The sequence below is a fragment of the Macaca mulatta genome, chromosome 13 (genome assembly GCF_049350105.2).
Source record: "Macaca mulatta isolate MMU2019108-1 chromosome 13, T2T-MMU8v2.0, whole genome shotgun sequence".
In the NCBI taxonomy this organism is placed as follows: Eukaryota; Metazoa; Chordata; class Mammalia; order Primates; family Cercopithecidae; genus Macaca; species Macaca mulatta.
Window position 1 is genome coordinate 76,764,958 of NC_133418.1, and position 7,191 is coordinate 76,772,148.

Genomic DNA, 7,191 nt, shown 5'->3' on the forward strand with positions numbered 1-7,191 from the left:
GCACCACTGGACTCCAGCCTGGGCGACAGAGTGAGATTCCGTCTCAAAAAAAAAAAAGAGAAGACATGAACAGTCGGACATTTCACAGAAGAGGATATACAGATGGCACATAAACGCATGAAAAGATGCTCTACTGCATTAGCCATTAAGTGCATTTTAAAACCACAATGAAATACCATTACACATCTATCAGAATGACTGAAACAAAAAAGTGGCAACACTAAATTCTGCTAAAGATGTGGAGCAACTGGATGACTCATACATGGCTGGTGAGAAAGCAAAATGGCACAGCCACTCTGGAAAATAATTTGGCAGTTTCTTAAAAAAAAAAAACCAAAACACGCAAATATCACATGACCAAAAAATTGAACTCTTGCTCATTTGTTCCAGTGAAATGAAAACGTATGTCTACATAAAAACTGTCACGTGAATGTTTCTAACAACTGTATTCATAATGGTCAAAAACTGGAAGAACACAAATGTCTTTCAACAAGTAAATAGTTCAACAACAACAGATGCTGGTGAGGCTGTGAAGTAGGAATGCTTCTATGCTGTTGGTGGGAGTATAAATTAGTTCAACCATTGTGGAAGACAGTGTGGTGATTCCTCAAGGATCTAGAACCAGAAATACCATATGACCCAGCAATCTCATTACTGGGTATATACCCAAAGGATTATAAATCATTCTCCTATAAAGACACATGCACACGTATGTTTATTGCAGCACTATTTACAATAGCAAAGACTTGTAACCCACCCAAATGCCCATCAATGATAGACTGGATAAAGAAAATGTGGCACATATATACCATGGAACACTATGCAGCCATAAAAAGAATGAGTTCATGTCCTTTGCAGGGACATGGATGAAGCTGGAAACCATCATTCTCAGCAAACTAACATAGGAACAGAAAACCAAACACTGCATGTTCTCACTCATAAGTGAGAGTTAAACAATGAGAACACATGGACACAGAGAGGGGAGCATTACACATGGGGCCTGTCAGGGGGTGGGGGACAAGGGAAGGAAGAACATTAGGACAAATACCTAATTAATGCAGGGCTTAAAACCTAGATAACAGGTTGATAGGTGCAGCAAACCACCATGGCACATGTATACCTATGTAATAAAACCGTGCGTTCTGCACGTGTATCCCAGAACTTAAAGTAAAATAAATAAATAGTTCAACAAAATGTGATATATCCATACCATGGATACTACTCAGCAATAAAAAGGAGTAAACTACTGACACATACAACCTGGATGTATCTCCAGAGAATTATACTGAGTGAAACAAGCCAATCCCCACAGGCTACATACCATATAATTCTATTTATATAACATTCCTGACATGACAAAATTGCAGAAATGGAGAACAGATCTGTGGTTGCCAGGAGTTAAGGAAGGGATGGGGCAGGAGGGAAGTGGGTGAAGCTCTCAAAGGACAAACATGAGGGATATTTGTGTTGATGGAAAAGTTCTGTATCTTGATAATCAAATTCAATAACTGGTTGTAATATTGTTTTCTAGTTTTGCAAGAAATTGAGTAGAGGGTGCACCAGATCTCTGTTTTATTTCTTACAACTGTGAAAGTACAATTATTGCAAGATAAAAAGCTTATTTTTTTAAAAAATGAATATACCAGATGAGATCATATTTGGCTTTTTTTAGTCTTTTAGACCTTAGTGTAAAAAATATTCTGATGAACGATCCTTCAGGGAGAACAGGATGACCCTGGGTGCCTTGTGAAAAGAAAGTGGGCACACAACAGAGGTTAAAAGCACCAGAATGAGGCCAGATACAGAAGCTGAACTTCACCAACTTTTAAATTAAGTTGAGAGCTGCCTCTGGCAGTTCCCTTTGCATAATTTTTTTCTTTCTTTCTTTCTCTTTCTTTCTTTCTTTCTTTCTTTCTTTCTTTCTTTCTTTCTTTCTTTCTTTCTTTCTTTCTTTTTCTTTCTTCCTTCCTTCCTTCCTTCCTTTCTTCCTTTCTTCCTTTCTCTCTTTCTCTTTCTTTTCTTTCTCTTTTCTTTTCATTTCTCTTCTTTTCTTTCTTTCTTTCTCTGTCTTTTCTTTCTTTCTTTCCTTCTTTCTTTCTTTTTTTTTTTTTTTCCCCAGAGTCTTACTCTGTCTCCAGGCTAGATGGAGTGCAGTGGCACGATCTCGGCCCTCCACAACATCCGCCTCCCAGGTTTGGGCAATTCTCCTGCCTCAGCCTCTCGAGTAGCTGGGATTATAGGTGCCCACTACCACACCTGGCTAATTTTTGTATTTTTAGTAGAGACAAGGTTTCACCATGTTGGCCAGGCTGGTCTCAAACTCCTAACCTCAAGTGATCCACCCACTTTGGCCTGCCAAAGTGCTGGGATTACAGGCGTGAGCCACTGTACCTGGCCTGCGTAATTTCTTAATAGGCCAACATGTATATACTCTTAAATACAATATATCTTTCATGCTACTGCTACTCAAAATATAAGTGATTCATGTTATAGGACTATACTTAGAGAAGACTACTTTCAAGCCAAGATAACTTTTGTTTACTGAAGCCTCATCTGCTTTAGTGGCATTTATAGGCTTGAAGGACAGGTGAAATAATATTTGGCTTTGATTTCCCTCCAAACCTCCCTGTCTCTTCTCTTCCAGAGATTATAGGTGGTGTATGCCCTCATCTAGTCAATTCTCCATTGTAAAAATGGTGTTCGTTCAGTTTTTGTGAGTCTCCCGTTGCTGTTCTCTGTGCACAGCCTCCCTGTGCAGCGGCCAGTACATCACCACCATTGCTACAGTATCAGCTCTCCATTTCCACCCCAACACTGCCGCCACCCCATATTCCCTGGAGTTAAAGGGATGCTTTCTCACTTAATGCAGTGAGTTAAAACCACAAAATTAAATTTATTTCCATTTTTCTGTCCTTTTTGTTGAAGGAGTTGGGCCCAGTGTCCAGAAGACCATTCCAGAAGGCACATACACCTACTCCTATCTGCCCACACCAGAGCAGGTCATTTTTAACATCTCCTCTATATGACAAAATTGCTTTCAGTAATAATCATGAAATTGAACAAATAATCATGATGGCTAGAAAAGAAACACAGATAATGGGGGTTTTATTTTATTTAAATGTGTATGGATATATGTATGGATATATGCACATACATGACAGTAAAAAAGTAAATACTGCATATAAATATTGCAATGCATAAAAGGAAATCAGTAATAGATTAACACTTTTTGATTATAATGCATTTTTGGAGTCAAAGATTTAGAAAAGTTTATACTTACATATTGGTGTTTTACAATAATGAATAATGACATAGTTTAAAACAACAGAAAAACTCAAAAGGCAGAAATTTTCATTTTAAAGATATTAGTTGGTAAAAGAAAAATTAATGAACTAAAATTTGCACTTATTAAACAAAATATATCACCTCAAATTTTATATCTTGTTCCACTGATTTAAATTTCCAAAATCATTTAAAAGTCTAAATGGTTACATAGAAAGATGGAATTTTAGTAACTCAAGTTTGTTTCTTTGTTTTTATAATCACTTTGGTATGAGCACTTATTTCTAATCTGCTGCTTAAATTTGGAATATGTAGTATCTCTAGAGTTGGAGACACAAAGCAAGTTCACATGATTTTGAACCATTACTAACTTACTCTTAAAACAAAAGCATGTACTTAAGTCTGAATATATTTGGAGCCAACTGTATAACTGGCAATTCTCCATATTAACTATCATGTATAATATAATAATAAATGATAAGTAATAAAAATGTGTTAATTTGAAGTTTGCATATATTATTAAAATTTAACACGTAACTTCAGCAATTGTTTAGAACTTAGACCAAACAAAAGATTTTATTGGGGAAGAGTATCTTATCACTGACATTATTTAGAACTGATGGCATGTAGTGATAATAGAAAGTATATGTACTTTCGCTTGACTCTATTATTGTTTTGATTCCCTAGAGAAAATGCATCTCTTATGGCCTGCACCCAGGGATCACTCCCGCCACCCCACATTTGCTTTGCCACTACATAAAAGGCCTGGCTTCTATAATGTGTACCCTGATTGGTCTCTCCTACTGATGGCTAACTGCTTCTTACATTTATAGCAAGAAAATAATTCTCAGTCTATTAAGGGTAAGAGAACAAATCTTCCATTCCTTTCTGCTTTTTTATTGCCATAAGAAGTGATTCAACATATTCTTGGCAAGTGGGAGGGAACCTTCCACGGGATGGAATAAAAGAGACTCTCTCCTCCAGAGAATGCTGTTTTGGCAATTTGGTGGGAGAGATGTGTCGGTAATATTTAAAGAAGGGCTTCTTACGTCCCATTCACCGGCTCTGATTTGGTCTTTTTTATACTGAAGAAGCTCTTACTAGTTCTTTCAGAGAGGGTGTGTAGGTGCTAAACTCTCTTAGTTGTTGTAAGGCTGAAGTTTTTCTTTCTTAGCCCTCTCACGTGGTGGTTTATCTTGGTGGTTCTCAAGTATAGCTCCTTTCATAGCAGAATCTGAAATACAGGGGAACTTATTAGACAGGTATATTCTCAGCCCACCCAAGACCTACTGAAGCAGAAATTTCAGGGATTGCCTCTGCAATCTGCGTTTTTATAAACCCTCCAGGTGATTTTGATGCAAAATCACTAATGTTGGAAAACTACTCATTTAACTAGCTAAAGACTCCTACATGCATACTATTTTTTTTCTTAGTACTTTGAAAATATTATTTATGGTCTCTCAGCATCTATTGTTACAGATGAAAAGTCTGCTGTCATTCTGTGTTTCTATCCAGTTGAACCATATAAAATTTCTAGTATCTGACCATGTTTTATTGAGATAAATTTACGAACAATAAAATTTACCTTTTTTAAAAAGGTAAAAGAGTCTCACTCTGCCGCCCAGGCTGGAGTGCAGTGCTGGGATCTTGGCTCCTGCAGCCCCTGCCTCCTGGGTTCAAGCAATTCATGTACGTCAGCCTCCTGAGTAGCTGGAATTACAGATGTGCACCATCATGCCTGGCTGATTTTAGTAGAGACAGGGTTTCACCAAGTTGGCCAGGGTGGTCTCCAACTCCTGGCCTCAAGTGATCCACCCACCTTGGCCTCCCAAAGTGCTGGGATTACAACAGGTGTGAGCCACCACACCCAGACAAAATTTACCAATTTTAAGTATGCAATTCAGTGAGTTTTGATAAATGTACAGTAAAGTAACCACCATCACAATCAAGGTATAAAATATTTCCATCATCCAAAAATATTCCCTCCTGACTCTTTATATTCTAGTCCCTCTTCTCCCCTCTGGCTCCTGGCAACCACTAATTTTTTTTTTTTTAAGTTTTTAAACTTTTTATTTGCATATTTAAAAAATTGTGCATTCCAATAATTAAAATCATTTGAACAAAAAAAAAATGATTAAACTGCATTACAGTTTAAATCTGATTAAACTGCATTACAGCCTGCAGGACACCTTGGGCCAGCTTGGTTTTACTCTAGATTTCACTGTCGTCCCACCCCCATTTCTTCCACCTCACTTCTTCCTTCACCAACATGCAAGTTATTTCCTTCCCTGCCAGCCAGATAGACAGATGGGAGAGGCAGGCGCGGCCTTCGTTATCAGTAGTTCTTTGATGTGAAAGGGGCAGCACAGTCATTTAAACTTGATCCAGCCTCTTTGCATCTTACAAAGTTTTACAGCTAAAAGAAGTAAAATAAGAAGGCAATGCTTGTGGAATGTACAGTGCATATTGGCGGCGCACGCCTCATTACAATTCGCCTGCTTGTTTCTCCTGTTCAGTCGTTTCTTTGGAAGGCAGTGGATTTTTCTCTTGTGTCTCTGTCTTCTTCAGTTTCGACTTACCGAATTCTCGATCTCAGCCATATCGGGTTTGTCAGACATGGTGGCAGAGGAAAAGCAGAGTGAGGCGCGCGAGGACGAGCAAAGTCTGGTCTGCACAGTGGCCACCACCGAGTTCAATCACTAATCTTTTAGTCATTAAAGATTAGATTGAATTTTCTGGAATTTCACATACATGGACTGATACAGCATATGCTCTTTTGTATTTTGTTCCTTTCGTTTAGCATAATGCTTTTGAGGTTCGTTCATGTTATTTACTGCCTTTTTATTGCAGACTATTATTCCACCGTGTGGATAAATCACAATCTGTTTATTTGTTCACAAATTATTGAACATTTGGGTTAATACATTTTATCTGGTTTTCTAGCTATTTATGTAGGGAGGGCAATTCCCATAGCAGTTAATCCTTCATACGCATAAGTAGAAGTCCTACTCAATCATTTTTGAATTACAATTGATCTATATTTCGTATTGCCCAACTCAATAGATAATCTGTGCTTTCCGTCATAAAGCTTTAAAATTTTCTCTTTTCACTTGACTTTCTATATGTCTACTACACCATGTCTAGATCTCAATTTATTTTTACTTATTCTACTCAATTATTTGTGCAATTTCTGCCTGAGGAATCATGTTTTTGATTCAGGAAAATTTTCAGCCATTATCGCTTCAAAACTTTCTCTCCTCCTTTCTCTACTATCTTTCTCTGCAATCCCTACTAGAAGTATAATGTAACCTTTTATTTCAAACTCCATGTCTCTTAATTTCCTTTTAATTTTTTCTATCTTTTCTCTCTCCGGTCTGTGTGATTAGAATATATCTAATTCTGTCATTTTTCTTCAACTAATCTAAATTACTATTTAATCCATTCACTGGTTTCCTCAAAATTTTAACTTCTAGAATTTCTTTATGTTCCAATTATTTATTACTGCATAACAAATGACCTCAAAATTTTGCCAGTCCAAAACAATCATTTTATTTTGCTCATGATTTTTTGGGTTAGGAATTCAAAAAGGGCTCAACCAGAGGTTTTGCCTTAGGGTCTCTTAAGTAATTGCAGTCAGACTGTGGCTACAGCGGGAACAGCAGAGGACTGGAGAAGTTGGGGAAGGGCCAGATAGCTCTTTTCCTCTCTGCAGTTACAGCACCTCTCTACATGTGGTCTCTTTGCACGGGCTAATTTTGGCTTCCTCACACGTGACGGCCTCCAAGCAGGTGGACTCCTCACACAGTAGTTTAGAGCTCCAGCACAAGTGATCCAGTAAGCAGGCAAAAACGGACTCACATTTCTATCTAGCCTCAGAAATCACACAGCATCACTTATACCACATTCTAT

The 7,191-nt window shown here is 37.7% G+C and overlaps 1 pseudogene; it reads right to left on the reverse strand.

Moving 5' to 3' along the window:
* Positions 1–5,644: 5,644 nt before the first annotated feature.
* LOC144333958 (thymosin beta-4-like) lies at positions 5,645–5,978 on the reverse strand (annotated as a pseudogene).
* Positions 5,979–7,191: the final 1,213 nt, after the last annotated feature.